Raw genomic sequence first — 16,139 nt, 5'->3', positions numbered from 1 at the left:
CACACGAGACAGAGCGAGCAACCAGGACCTGTGTGCAACTGGAGCCCATCGGGAGTCAGTGTCTTCAGGTGAGGTGGGGACAAGGGGGGAGAAACAGACAATAAAATCCAACCAACTCCAAACCATTAAAGCGAGTTTTTTTTTATATAAGCATTAAATTAAACAGACACAATCAATAACCTGCGGCTAATATAATTCAAACGATTCACCCTGTAGCCTCTAAGCAGTGACAATACTGACCACTGACCACATCTAAATAACTTGGGAGCACTAGGTTAAAAACTCCTGTTTACAAATTCCCCAATCACCAACACCCACCTCCACCGACCTTTTAAAGTGGAGAATATTAAGAAGGATTTTTTTTTTAACGTTTAAACACAGAGGATATAACCTTAACACTGCCAATCCCCCTCACATACTGTGTAGCCCTTTCCCAGGGCAGCGAGAGGGGAAACAATGCAAAAGGGCCTGAATATCAAAATGTACATAATATATATAAAATATACATTTTATACACACACACATACACAAAACACAAACCAGTTATCTAGGGATTGCGATATTAATCCTTTAACAATACGCATTTAAATAATATATAAACATATTATAAGCATCCCTTTCCTTAAAAAAAAGACATTTTGGTTACTCATTTGAATTCCAGTGGGTTATTTAAGATGCTTCGAAGAGGGCAGCTCGGTCCTTCTCCGTGGTGGTTGAGGAGAAAGGACGAGGGAATCGATGGAAGCCAGTCGGGATCCCGAGATAGAAAAGCCCAGGGTCTGAGAGCCGGGAGACCGGGAGAAGGCTCCTCTGGTCAATTTCACCATGGGAGGAGGGGGGGGCTGAAACTGACTTCTAATTGACCACGCGTATGTTACATTTTTTTTAAACATAGATACAATCCACACATACACAGATTGTATTTATATGCATATATAAATGGACGATAGATTCCCTTACCTGATTCACACACACACACACACTCACAAAGCTCCGGAAATCCCAAGTAGCAGGAAGAAAGGTTGCAGTTTTAATGGTTACAAAAAAATGAAATGTAACATTTTTTTGTTGTTGTCGCCTGGTTTTGATTCAGGAGACGTGAGAGGCCGCCGCCGATGGTGTATCCAAGCCAGGTTGAGGGATACAAAGTAATCGGATGTAAATGTGCCCGCGATCCAACACACACACAAAAAAAAACAGGTCAACGCAAGGGCCTCTTCAGAGAGAGAAAAAAAATAAATAATAGAAAGAAATGGAAGAGGAGGAGGAGGAAAGAATTGCCTGATTTTATTAAAACGAGGCAGGGAAGGTGCACTCCTCTCTCTCTCTCAGACAACACAAACCTTGCCCGGGCCACATGGAGAATGAGGCAGGCGAGCTGGTCTCAAAGCCTAGGCACCTCCCAGATCAAGAAATGTAGAAAAAAAACCCACACACGACACACCACAGGCTCAAAACTCCACCAGTCAAGACCAGCAAGCTCGAGGATTATTCTGCCGTACAGAGGCTGGAGCGCACAGCACTTTAACCCTTTGTGGTTACAAGTCAATCTCGTTTACATTTGTAAAGGTCTGCCAAAAAAAAATTGAACAAATATTTTTTTTTCCTCCTCTCTCATTTTATTGACACTGCTCCTTTGACATTCCTCCCTCTCCAGCTCCAAGTCCTAAAGAAAGAACCTGCATTTATATAGCGCCTTTCACGACCTCAAGACGTCCCAAAGTGCTTTTCGACCAATGATTTACTTTTGAAGTGTAGTCACTGTTGCAATGTAGGAAAAGTGGGAGCCAATTTGCGCACAGCAAGATCCCACAAACAGCAATGTGATAACGGCCAGATCATCTGTTTTAGGTGTTGATTCAGGGAAAATATTGACCAGCAGACCAGGGAGAACTCCCCTCCTCTTCTTCAAAATAATGTCATGGGATCTTTTAGGTCTAAGGAGAGGGCAGACGGGGCCTCGGTTTAACGTCTCATCCAAAAGACAGCACCTCCCACAGTGCAGCACTCCCTCAGTACTGCTCCTCCGACAGTGTAGCACTCCCTCAGTACTGCCCCTCCGACAGTGCAGCGCTCCCTCAGTACTGCCCCTCCAACAGTGTAGCGTTCCCTCAGTTCTGCTCCTCCGACAGTGCAGCGCTCCCTCAGTACCAACTCACCGACAATGCGGCGCTCCCTCAGTACTGCCCCTCCGACAGTGCAGCGCTCCCTCAGTACTGCCCCTCCGACAGTGCAGCGCTCCCTCAGTACTGCCCCTCCGACAGTGCAGCGCTCCCTCAGTACTGCCCCTCCGACAGTGCAGCACTCCCTGGGTACTGCCCCTCCGACAGTGCAGCACTCCCTCGGTACTGCCCCTCCGACAGTGCAGCACTCCCTCGGTACTGCCCCTCCCACAGTGCAGCACTCCCTGGGTACTGCCCCTCCCACAGTGCAGCACTCCCTCGGTACTGCCCCTCCCACAGTGCAGCACTCCCTCGGTACTGCCCCTCCCACAGTGCAGCACTCCCTGGGTACTGCCCCTCCCACAGTGCAGCATTCTCACGAAGTTCCAAAGGGTGGGGCCAAGATAGCAGCAAGCTTTTCCAGTGAAAAATGCCAAGAATCCAGATTCAGAGGATGCAGACTAGTGTCCCTTTAAAGGTTGGTGTGAGGGGAGTTCCAGGTGATGATATAACTGATGACATGAATTACATTATCGATTCTGACAACAAGTCACTAAAAACATTAAAATGCAATTTAAAAAGATCACCTTGCAGTGGATTACACAGCAGAAAGGATGATTCACAATGCAAGAATTTCCATGGGGACAACCTGATGGCATTTGTTTTCAGCTCAACCTGTTCCAGGAACAGAGTCGACCTAAAACCCCTGTACCTTCTTCCCCCTTCCCAGTCCAATGATCCCTATAGGTCCATGTGGTCATTCTCACCAGATCAAGATACAAATGAGGAAGGGCATTTGGCCCATCTTAACGTCTTGATCTAGGAAGACCCTGCAGAGCCCGTCACAGCATCCAACTGTCACATGACTAAGTCTAATCCTCCATTGCCTTCCCCAGAAGTCCATCAATTTTTAAAATTTAAAAACAGAAAATGCTGGAAATGCTCAGCAAGTCAGGCAGCCTCTGTGGAGAAAGAAACAGAGTTAACATTTCAGGTCGCTGAGCTTTCGTCATAGCAGTTCTGACGAAAGGTCTTCGACCTGAAATGTTAACTCTGTTTCTTTCTCTACAGAGGCTGCCTGACTTGCTGAGTATTTCCAGCATTTTCCGTTTTTATTTCAGATTTCCAGAACCCACTGGGAAGTTGAAGTGTTTTGCTTTCCATTTTTTAATTTATTTGTTACTCCACTAACTGTCACTCGCCACCCTGAAACCCTCCTATACACCATCATGTACGGCTCAAATCCCTCCATGGCCTGGCCCCTCCCTATCTCTGTAACCTCCTCCAGCCCTACGACCCTCCGAGATCTCTGCGCCCCTCCAACTCTGCCCACTTGCCCATCCCCCACTTCTTTCGCTCCCACCACTGGCGGCCGTGCCTTCAGTCATCTAAGCCCTAAGCTCTGGAATTCCCTCCCTAAACCTCTCCACCTCTCTCTTAGCACATTCCTTAAAACCTGTCTCTTTGACCAAGCTTTTGGTCACCTGTCCTAATATCTCCTTATGTGGCTCAGTGTCAAATTTTGTCTGATAATCGCTCCTCTCACCTCTGAGTCATGGAGGTCATGGGGTCAAGCCCCACTCCAGAAACTTGATCACATGATCCAGGCTGACACCGAGGGAGTGCTGTGTTGTGGGAGACGTCGTCTTTTGGATGGAATGTTAAACCTGGGCCCCTGCTCGCTGGATATAAAAGATTCCATGGCACTATTTGAAGGAGAGATTTCCCCAGTGTCCTATTGGTAAACCCTATTTGCCTGGGATATTGCACCTAGATGTAAATCAGATCGAAATATTGATGTACAAAATGATGTCCTTTCCATAGCCAGCTCTCTGCTTCCTGCACTAGATGCACATTCCAATGCTTCGGGCTTTCAGACTTAGGACAGGTGCAATGGAGGATTGATAATTCATAGATTCATGCAGCACAGCAGGAGGCCATTTGGCCCATCGGGCCTGTGCCAGCTCTCTGAAAGAGCTATCCAATTCATCCCACTCCCCTTGCTCTTTCCCCGTAGCCCTGCAATTTTTCCTTTTCATGTATTTATCCGATTCCCTTTTGAAAGTTACTATTGAATCTGCTTCCATCACTTTTTCAGACAGTGCATTCAAGATCATAACAACTTGATTGTAAAAAAATGTCTCCTCATCTCCCCCCTGGCTTTGTTGCCAATTACCTTAAATCTGAGTCCTCTGGTTACCGACCCTCCTGCCAGTGGAAACAGTTCCTCCATTATTAACCCATTATTTCCTGATTTATCTCACCTCCTCTCTACCACTTTCAACCTTGGTGGTTTCCCACAATCCGCCCATAACCAAGGTTTCTGAATTTTTATAGAGAGAGAAAAAGTAATGAACGTGAAACTGGAAAATGTCACCTTCAAGTGGAATCTGATGTTATAGCATCTAATATCTAATGAGGTCAGAGGTGGCTCAGTGGGTAACACTCTCACCTCTAAGTCAGAAGGTTGTGGTTTCAAACCCCACGTCCAGGTACTTGAGCACAAAATTTAGGCTGACGCTCCGAGTGCAGCATTGAGGGAGTGCTACACTGTTGGAAGTGCTGCCTTTGTTAAATTGAGGCCCTGTCTGCCCTCTCTAGGTGAATGTAAAACATCCCACAGCACTATTTTGAAGAAGAGCAGGGGAGTTCTCCCCGGTGTCCCGGCCAATATTTATCCCTCAGCCAACATCAATAAAACAGATTATCTGGTCATTATCACATTGCTGTTTGTGGGAAGCTGCTGTGCGCAAATTGGCTGCCGCGTTTTCTACATTACAACAGTGACAGTGGCTGTACAGTGCTCTGGGACATCCGGAGCTTGTGAAATTGGGATTGTATTCTCTAGAGTTTCGAAGGTTAAGGGGTGATCTGATCGAAGTATAAGATATTAAGGGGAACGGATAGGGTGGATAGAGAGAAACTATTTCCGCTGGTTGGGGATTCTAGGAGTAGGGGGCACAGTCTAAAAATTAGAGCCAGACCTTTCAGGAGTGAGATTAGAAAACATTTCTACACACAAAGGGTGGTAGAAGTTTGGAACTCTCTTCCGCAAACGGCAATTGATGCTAGCTCAATTGTTAAATTTAAATCTGAGATAGATAGCTTTTTGGCAACCAAAGGTATTAAGGGATATGGGCCAAAGGCAGGTATATGGAGTTAGATCATAGATCAGCCACGATCTTATCAAATGGCGGAGCAGGCTCGAGGGGCTGAATGGCCTACTCCTGTTCCTATATTCCTAAAGGCATTATATAATTGTAAGCGGGGGGGTGGGGGGGAAGGAGCCAGAGTAGAAAAGCTCGGTCACAGGCTTCTTCTACACAAAATACTGATGTGTCATCTCCAACGCCCTCGAGCTTGAAGCTAAGAAATCAAGTTCTACCCAAAGGGTTGCAGACTGGCCAACCTTAAGGCCCTCGGTACCACTGCCCCAGCTGGTTAGCTGCACGAGGAGGAGGGAGGAGGCCGAGTGGCACAGGGCGGGTTGCCATGGCAGCGTGCTGAGTCACGGAATGGCAGGATGCAACCGGCTGGCAGAAAAACAGAGGGTGAGTTACAGATTAGTTTTGGCAGCGAACCTATGGGTAGCTCAGCTCTCGGCCATGATGGTTGTTGGGTGGGCGGGAGATATGACAAAATACTGTTAAAATGAATAAATTAACAGCAGCATCAAAGTGGGATGAAATTTTACAAAATAGAGCAGGAGAGAATTTGTACAAAGGTGTGAACATTGATCCCAGTGTCACAGGCAAAAATCTAGCTTCTATAACGGGTCACCTCAGGCCTCCGCCATTATAGACAAGGTGGTCACCCACTTGGTTTTGACACAGACAGTCTGGTTTCCAGGGATAGGCGCACGGGACTCCTGATAGTTAAAAACCATGCAGAAAAGGTCAGGATTGGGATTGCTGGATTTGAAAATGGCCAAGCAGCCCCCAATTCATAATGGTATAGATATCCGTTTCACAATGGTGTGGACACAAATGGTCCCCATTCCACAGTGGTGCAGACACAATAAAAACAGAAAATGCTGGAAAAGCTCAGCCAGTGAGGTAGCATCTGTGGTTAAATAGGTCATTATCACATTGCTTGTTTGGATGTTGTGCCTCAGTGGGTAGCACTCTTGCTTCTGAGTCAGAAGGTTGTGGATTCAACTCAGGATGTCCTAGAGCTCTGTACGGCCACTGAAGTGCTTTTGAAGTGTAGCCGCTGTTGTAATGTAGGAAATGCGGCAGCTAATTTGCGCACAGCAAGATCCCAAAAACAGCAATGTTAACATTTTTAACATCTTCCAGGTCTGACGAAAGGTCTTCGACTTGAGACGTTAACTCTGTTTCTTTTTCCACAGATGCTGCCTGACTTGCTGAGCTTCTCCAGCATTTTCTGTTTTTATTTCCAATTTCCAGCATCTGCAGTATTTTGCTTGTGGTATAGACGCAATTGGCTCCCATAAAGAAAGAAAGACTTGTATCAATAGCACCTTTCATGACCTCAGGACGTCCCAAAGCGTTTTACAGCCAATGAAGTACTTTTGAAGTGTAGTCACTGCTGTAATGTAGGAAATGCTGCAGCCAATTTGCGCACAGCAAGATCCCACAAACAGCAATGAGATAATGACCAGATAACCTATCTTTGTGGTGTTGGTTGAGGGATAAATATTGGCCACGACACTGGGGAGAACTCCCCTGCTCTTCTTCGAAATAGTGCAGTGGGATCTTTTACATCCACCTGAGAGAGCAGATGGGGCCTTGGGTTAACCTCTCATTCAAAAGACAGCACCTCCAACAGTGCAGCACTCCCTCAGCCTGAATTATGTACTCAAGTCTCTAGAGTGGGACTTGAACCTACAACTTTCTGACTCAAAGGCAAGAGTGCTGCCCACTGAGCCACAGGCAGTCCCTATTCCTTAGTGGGGCAGGTGGGACCAGTACCGTTTTGGCATATGGGTGCTGTGTTTTCTGTTTGAAATGTCGTGCCCCGATCCAAGAGTGGGACCAGACAGAAGGCGACATTCCGGGTTACCGACGCGTTAACAGACAGGGGCAGCTTAGTAACAAGCCCCGTCAAAACCCCCAAAACCGCAGCCGCGGACACAGTGGGGGGCAGCTTAGCAGCAATGAGTCTTTTCAAGCCACACTTAAAAACCCAAAGCCTAGGCCTGTAGTACAAACAGCAGCAGATGTAGAAAAACACACTGGCGACACGAGAATCAGTGACAGTTGCTTCATGCAAGCAGCTCTCATCAACCCTGGATGCAAAAAAAAAATCCCATGTCAAGGAGGTCCCATCAGAAGAGGAGCAAGGAGCAACAGTACGATCAGACTGGGTCTCTGCCCACTCATCAGGCACAACATGCCAGTCAGGCATAAGGGTTACTTAAAGGGGAATTGTACATCATATCGAATGTCACACTGTCACAGCAGGAGTCTCGTTGCGAATAATCACTCGCTTAGCGATGGAACTCCAGGGCCGCCATCTGTCCGGTTTTTGGTCCAGTTTTTTTCAGTCGCCCGTCTGGAAGTTTTGATGATACAAACCAGACATTGGATCCTTTAATACCGAGACTAGAGAAGATGGGGTTGTTTGCCTTCGAGCAGAGACGGTTAATAAGGGGAGATTTGATAGAGGTGTTCAAAATCACGAGGGGTTTTAGTAGAGCAGTTAGGGAGAAATTGTTTCCAGAGGCAGGAGGGTCGGTAACCAGAGGACACAGATTTAAGATAATTGGCAAAAGAATCAGGGTTAAGATGAGGAGAATTTCTTCTACGCAGCGAGTTGTTCTGATCTGGAATGTGCTGCCTGAAAGGACGGTGGAAGCAGGTTCAATAGTAACTTTCAAAAGGGAATTGGATAAATACTGGGAAAAGAAAAATTTGCAGGGTTATGGGGAAAGGGCAGGGGAGTGGGACAAATTGGACAGCTCTTTCAAAGAGCCGGCACAGGCACGATGGGCCGAATGGCCTCCTTCTGTGCTGTACGATTCTATGATTTCTATGAAATAATTTTTTTCTTGTCACTTCAGCCTTGCTGGGGTGGGTTTCCGCAGGGACCTTCCTGTCCTTCATCGAACCCGTCAATCCCATTATAGGGAGTGTGTCCCGCAGGACATTTGACAGGGGATTGGGGGGTGGGGGGACGAATGGGTGGTACCGCAACTGAGCCTGATTTCGGCCTCACCTGATGTCTTCACACAAGCAGCTTGATGGGCTTTCCTCATTATAAGCACCACACTCTGTATTTCAAGGGCCCACTCTCGCCTTTGAGCTCTCTCTCCCTCTGACATGATGTGGTTGGGAGGTGGGTTGGGTGGCCCCACAATCTGATCAATTAATGTGTGAATGTTTAGCGAGCCACATAGGAAGGTAGGAACAGGGAGATGAGGAGAATTTTTTTCACACGGCATGTTGTTGTGATCTGGAATGGGCTGCCTGAAAGGGCGGTGGAAACAGAGTCAATAGTAACTTCCAAAGGGGAATTAGATAAATACACGCAAAGCAAAAATTTACAGGGCTTTGGGGAAAGAGCAGGGGAATGGTACTAATTGGATAGCTCTTTCAGAGAGCCGGCACAGGCACGATGGGCAGAATGGCCTCCTTCTGTGCTGTATGCTTCTATGGCAAAGAATCAAAGAGTTAGGCTACTGAAAAAAACAGTCATGACACCTTGGAGGGCTTTCTCCACCTCCACCTCATGGGGTACGGTTATAAGGACACGAGTAGCCTCCCTCCCTCTCCGGTACATCACCCAATTGGCCATTTTTCTTTTGCGAGCAAGTTTTTTTACGATGGGAACAAGAGGCGAGCTGGTCCCTGTCCTCACCTGCAACCCGTATGTATGGGGGTGGTAGCTTCGTGGTTGTGGTGCTGCTGTCGTAACCAAGATGTGATGAGTTCAAATCCCACCCATGACCAGTTATGACAACTGAATTCACTAAATCTGGTAATTTGCACCAAGGAAAAAGGAACCATGAAAGCTGTGGATTGTCATAGCATCCAGGTCACTAGTAGCCTGCAGGGAAAAGAAACTACCACGCCACCTGGTATGGCCTAGGTATGACTCTGATCACACATTAGGTCGCTAGCTCTTAATGCCCTAGGGCCCCCATGGCATGGGCAATAAATACTGCCAGTTTCACCCACCCCTCCTCTCAAGAAGAAACAAATTAGGAAAAAACTCACTAGGGTCACTGGATGGTGATCAGGAGCTGGAACCCAGGCTGGTTCTCCTGCCTGCCCACTCCCCCACCACTCTTCTCACTGGCCCAGGGAGTGCTGGGGGCAGTTGTAGACAATCAGCCAATTTAACCACGGAATAAGGAAAACAACAACTTCCATTTATACAGCGACTTTAACGTAGTGAGGCTTTTCACAGGAGTGTAATCAGATAGAATTTGACACCGAGCCACACAAGGAGATATTGTGGTAGGTGACCAAAAGCTTGTTTAAGGAGCTTTTAGAGCTTCAGGAGCTCCTTAAAGCTTGTTTAAGGAGCTCCTGAACATTTACCTGAGGAAGGAGGAAGCCTCCGAAAGCTTGTGAATTTAAAATAAAATTGCTGGACTATAACTTGGTGTTGTAAAATTGTTTACAATTGTTTAAGGAGGGGAGAGGGAGAGGTTTAGGGAGGGAATTCAAATTCTAGAGCTGAGGGCCTAGGCAGCTGAAGGCACGGCCGCCAATGATGGGGCAAAGGAAATCGGGGATGTGCAAGAGTTAGTGGACGGGTACAAAAAATCATTAAAAAGGATAATGGAAAGTTGGCCTTTATCTCAAGAGGGGTGGAAGTTATGTTACAGCCATACAGAGCTCTGGTTAGACCCCATTTGGAGACTGCATTCAATTCTGGACACTCAACCTCAGGAAGGATATATTGGCTCCGGAGAGGGGGCAATGCAGAGTCACCAGAATGGTACCGGGGCTAAAAGGGTTAAATTATGAGGTCAGGTTCAATAGACCATTCCCTTGAATATAGAAGATTAAGGGGTGATCTAATTGAGGTGCTTATGATGATTAAAGGAGTTAATGGGGTAGACAGAGATAAATTATTTCCTCTGGTGGGAGAGTAAAGAACAAGGGGGCGTAACCTTAAAATTAGAGCTAGGCCGTTCAGGGGTGATGTCAGGAAGCACTTCTTCAGACAATGGGGAGTGGAAATCTGGAACTCTCTTCCCCCAAAAAGCTGTTGAGGCTGGGGGGTCAATTGAAAATTTCAAAACTGAGATTGATCGATTTTTGCCGGTAAGGGTATTAAGGGTTACTGAACCAAAGCGGGTAGATGGAGTTAAGATACAGATCAGCCATGATCTAATTGAATGGCGAAACAAGCTCGAGGGGCTGAATGGCCTACTCCTGTTCCTACCTTCCTTTATTCCAAGCACAGAGATCTCAAAGTGTTGTAAGGCTGGAGGAGGGTACAGAGATAGGGAGGAAATTACAGAGCGTAGGGCCTAGGCAGCTGAAGGCATGGCCACCAATGGTGGAGCGATGAAAATCATGGATGCAAATAGGCCAGAATTGGAGGAATGCAGAGTTCTCGGAGGGTTGTAGGGCTGGAGGAGGTTACAGAGATAGAGGGGGGGGAGGAGCGAGGCTCTAGAGGGATTTGAACACAAGGATGAGAATTTTAAATTTGAGGCGTTGCTGGATCAGAGGTCAATGTAGGACAGGGAGCAGAGGGGGCAATGGGTGAACGGGGCTTAGGATAAGGGCAACAGAGCTTTGGGTGAGCTGAAGTTTACGGAGGATGGAAAGTGGGAGATCGGCCAGGAGAGCATTGGAATAGTCGAGTCAGGAGGTAACAAAAGCATGGACGTCGAAGTTGAACTCAGGGACTTCCTGCCCCATGTGGCTCGTTACCACACCGTGCAATGTGTTCACCCATTGAGGGAATAATGAGGTGATGGAAGTCGTTGTAAAGGAAATGTTGATACTGAGCCTTCCTCGCTAAACATAGATTTGATCAAAAATGCACAATTGAAACAACTCTCTGGGGAAGCTGATGATACCCCTTGATCCTAGATACCAGGCCTCTGCCAGCTAGATGCCCGTTCAGCAATTCTCAGCCTCAAATTCCCTCGCGCTGGGGCAGATTTGCAGTAATGCCAGACTAAGGATTTTCTGGGAATGCCCAGAAGGAAAACAGCCAATGCACCAGAAAGCATTGAACTTTGAACCCTGGCTGGACCTTGCACCAATCAGTAACAGGAAGGTGGGACTTTGCACAGGGAACCCGAGGTCAGAGAGCAAGGTCGGCAGCTCAGCCAGGCTAGACTTTGTTCACAGAAACTAGATTATTAACTCTCCTGGTCAAACAATATCAGCAGTGTGTTCATGTTGGGACAAAAAGGAGATTTGTCTGATTCAGCTCACAGCTTGTAAAAAAGAGAAGTGTGTGAAAATAGGAACTGAGATACACACAAGTGAGTGAACCCTTTCTATTTCTGGCTCCTAATGTTAATATAGGAACATAGGGACAGGAGTAGGCCATTCAGCCCCTCGAGCCTGCTCCGCCATTTGATAAGATCATGGCTGATCTGTGATCTAACTCCATATACCTGCCTTTGGCCCATATCCCTTAATACCTTTGGTTGCCAAAAAGCTATCTATCTTACATTTAAATTTAGCAATTGAGCTAGTATCAATTGCCGTTTGCGGAAGAGAGTTCCAAACTTCTACCACCCTTTGTGTGTAGAAATGTTTTCCAATCTCACTCCTGAAAGGTCTGGCTCTAATTTTTAGACTGTGCCCCCTACTCCTAAAATCCCCAACCAGCGGAAATAGTTTCTCTCTATCCACCCTATCTGTTCCCCTTAATATCTTGTAAACTTCGATCAGATCACCCCTTAACCTTCTAAACTCTAGAGAATACAACCCCAATTTGTGTAATCTCTCCTCGTAACTTAACCCTTGAAGTCCGGGTATCATTCTAGTAAACCTACGCTGCACTCCCTCCAAGGCCAATATGTCCTTCTGAAGGTGCTGTGCCCAGATCTGCTCACAGTACTCCAGGTGCGGTCTAACCAGGGTTTTGTATAGCTGCAGCATAATTTCTGCCCCCTTGTACTCCAGTCCTTTAGAAATAAAGGCCAGCATTGCATTAGCCTTATTGATTATTTTCTGCACCTGTTCATGACACTTCAATGATCGATGTGCCTGAACCCCTAAGTGCCTTTGGACATCCACTGTTTTTAACTTTTTAACATTTAGAAACTACCCTGTTCTATCCTTTTTTGATCCAAAGTGGATGACCTCACATTTGTCTACGTTGAATTCCATTTGCCACAGTTTTGCCCATTCACCTAATCTATCAATATCCCTTTGTAATTTTATGTTTTCATCTACACTGCTTACAATGCCACCAAACATCAAACACTCTCAAGCACAGGTTAGATACAGGGTAAAGCTTCCTCCACACTGTCCCATCAAACACACCCAGGGCAGGTACAGCACGGGTTAGATACAGAGTGAAGCTCTCTCTACACTGTCCTATCAAACACACCCAGGGCAGGTACAGCACGGGTTAGATACAGAGTAAAGCTCCCTCTACACTGTCCCTTCAAACCTCATTACAGCCTTGGTCCAAACATGGACAAAAGAGCTGAATTCCAGAGGTGAGGTGAGAGTGACTGCCCTTGACATCAAGGCAGCATTTGACCAAGTGTGGCATCAAGGAGCCCGAGTAAAATTGAAGTCAATGGGAATCAGGGGGAAAACTCTCCAGTGGCTGGAGTCAACCCTAACGCAAAGGAAGATGGTAGTGGTTGTTGGAGGCCAATCATCTCAGCCCCAGGGCATTGCTGCAGGAGTTCCTCAGGGCAGTGTCCTAGGCCCAACCATCTTCAGCTGCTTCATCAATGACCTTCCCTCCATCATAAGGTCAGAAATGGGGATGTTCGCTGATGATTGCACAGTGTTCAGTTCCATTCGCAACCCCTCAAATAATGAAGCAGTCCGAGCCCGCATGCAGCAAGACCTGGACAACATCCAGGATTGGGCTCATAAGTGGCAAGTAACATTTGCGCCAGACAAGTGCCGGGCAATGACCATCTCCAACAAGAGAGAGTCTAACCACCTCCCCTTGACATTCAACAGCATTACCATCGCCGAATCCCCCACCATCAACACCCTGGGGGTCACCATTGACCAGAAACTTAACTGGACCAGCCATATAAATACTGTGGCTACAAGAGCAGGTCAGAGGCTGGGTATTCTGTGGCGAATGACTCACCTCCTGACTCCCCAAAGCCTTTCCACCATCTACAAGGCACAAGTCAGGAGTGTGATGGAATACTCTCCACTTGCCTGGATGAGTGCAGCTCCAACAACACTCAAGAAGCTCGACACCATCCACGACAAAGTAGCCCGCTTGATTGGCACCCCATCCACCACCCTAAACATTCACTCCCTTCACCACTGGTGCACAGTGGCTGCAGTGTGTACCATCCACTTGATGCACTGCAGCAACTCGCCAAGGCTTCTTCGACAGCACCTCCCAAACCCGCGACCTCTACCACCTAGAAGGACAAGAGCAGCAGGCACATGGGAACAACACCACCTGCACGTTCCCCTCTAAGTCACACACCATCCCGACTTGGAAATATATCGTCGTTCCTTCATCGTCGCTGGGTCAAAATCCTGGAACTCCCTTCCTAACAGCACTGTGGGAGAACCTTCACCACACGGACTGCAGCGGTTCAAGAAGGCAGCTCACCACCACCTTCTCAAGGGCAATTAGGGATGGGCAATAAATGCCGGCCTCGCCAGCGACGCCCACATCCCATGAACGAATTTTAAAAAAACACTCCCAGGGCAGGTACAGCACGAGTTAGATACAGAGTAAAGCTCCCTCTGCACTGCTCCAACAGTATGCGTCAGCCTCACCCTCAGAAGTGTGACCCCTACAAATGCTCAATGCCCCCTACAGCACCAGTCTCTCCCACAAGGGGAAACATCCTCTCAGCATCTACCCTATCGAGTCCCCTCAGGATCTTATATGTTTCAGTAAGATCACCTCTCATTCTTCTAAACTCCAGTGTATACAGGCCCAACTTGTCCAACCTTTCCTCATGGTCAGTGGCCCAAAGTGATAATCACAACGGACCCTTGTGAACAGCCTTTGACTCTGCCTAGCACACAGCTTCAGCTGTCAAACATGACATTGTAGGCAACGGGAATGGAGGAAGTCCCTTGCCTGACTAGGGGAGGGGAGACGGGGCAATTGGTGCAGTGCAAAGTGATCTGTGCTGAAACTAAATTAGTGGGAAGAAGTTGAGACAAAGTGATTATCTTGACACAGAGTCACACTGGAGTCGTCATGGCGTGTTATTCAGTCCAACTGTGTGAGGGAGAGGGATTAACATCAGTAGAGATAGAATCAGTAACACAGGGCGCTGGGGGAGAGGGGTTACTGAGTGACAGTGTGAGGGAGAGGGATTAACATTAGTAGAGATACAGTCACTAACACAGGGTGCTGGGGGAGAGGGTTTACTGAGTGACAGTGTGAGCGAGCTGGATTAGCATCAGTCGAGATACAGTCAGTAACACAGGGTGCTGGGGGAGAGGGGTTACTGAGTGACAGTGTGAGGGAGAGGGATTAACATCAGTCGAGATACAGTCAGTAACACGGGACGCTGGGGGAGAGGGGTTACTGAGTGACAGTATGAGGGAGCTGGATTAACATCAATAGAGATACAGTCAGTAACACAGGGTGCTGGGGAGAGGGGTTAATGAGTGTTTGTGTGAGGGAGCTGGATTAACATCAGTAAAGATACAGTTAGTAATTCAGGAAATTCTGAAGAGGTAGTGAGTGAGGTATCTCTGCTGAGAGACGAACATTTCCATATAAATTACAGAAAGGAAGAACCAATAAAAGCTCTCAAGTACGCCTCATGTCTCAATCTGGGTTCACGTTGGAGTGACCCTGGGAGATCAGTCAGGTGACTGGGAGCCATCAGGTAATCTGAACCTGTCGGAGAGATTTTACTACTGGTTACCCATGCACAACCTCCTGCTCCCAGAGGCCCCTAATAATGATCTGCTGCTAATATCTTTAACTAACGGAGAACTCGTTAGAATGTATAAAAAATGCCAACTTCGCCCTCTAAGTGTTTACACAAGGATGAGAACAAGTCAGAGTGCACAAAAGCGCTCCGCAATTACACAGCGCTCTGCAAACATAGGGATATAGGAATATAGGGATATGGGAATATAGGGACATAGGAACATAGGGACACAGGGACATGGGAATATAGTGACATGGGAAGATAGGGACACAGGGACATGGGAATATAGTGACATGGGAATATAGGGACACAGGGACATAGGGACATTGCAAAATTGGGTCATGGGAATAAGGGAACATAGGAACATAGGGACATGGGAATATAGGGATATAGGGACATAGGAACATGGGGACATGGGAATATAGGGATATAGGAATATAGGGATATAGGGACATAGGAACATAGGGACATGGGAATATAGGGACATAGGGACATACAAACATAGGGACATGGGAATATAGGGACATAGGGACATACGAACATTGGGACATGGGAATATAGGGATATAGGAACATACGAACATTGGGACATGGGAATATAGGGATATAGGAACATACGAACATAGGGACATGGGAATATAGGGATATAGGAACATATGAACATTGGGACATGGGAATATAGGGATATAGGAACATAGGGACATTGGGACATGGGAATATAGGGATATAGGAACATAGGGACATTGGGACATGGGAATATAGGGATATAGGAACATAGGGACATTGGGACATGGGAATATAGGGATATAGGAACATAGGAACATTGGGACATGGGAATATAGGGATATAGGAACATAGGGACATTGGGACATGGGAATATAGGGATATAGGAACATAGGGACATTGGGACATGGGAATATAAGGATATAGGAACATAGGGACATTGGGACATGGGAATATAGGGATATAGGAACA

At 47.0% G+C, this 16,139-nt stretch overlaps 1 protein-coding gene across 1 annotated transcript in view; it reads right to left on the bottom strand.

Moving 5' to 3' along the window:
* The window catches only part of nrip1a (nuclear receptor interacting protein 1a), a 144,104-nt gene extending 142,736 nt beyond the window's left edge, over positions 1-1,368 (bottom strand). Inside the window, exon 1 of the mRNA XM_067993377.1 lies at positions 961-1,368. The gene's annotated coding sequence lies outside the window, so the exon portion shown is untranslated. The remainder of the gene's footprint in view (positions 1-960) is intronic.
* Positions 1,369-16,139: the final 14,771 nt, after the last annotated feature.

This window comes from Heptranchias perlo, chromosome 11, assembly GCF_035084215.1.
Source record: "Heptranchias perlo isolate sHepPer1 chromosome 11, sHepPer1.hap1, whole genome shotgun sequence".
Lineage (NCBI taxonomy): Eukaryota > Metazoa > Chordata > Chondrichthyes > Hexanchiformes > Hexanchidae > Heptranchias > Heptranchias perlo.
Note: the sequence above shows the minus strand (reverse complement) of the source record. Positions and strands in the feature narration are given on the sequence as shown.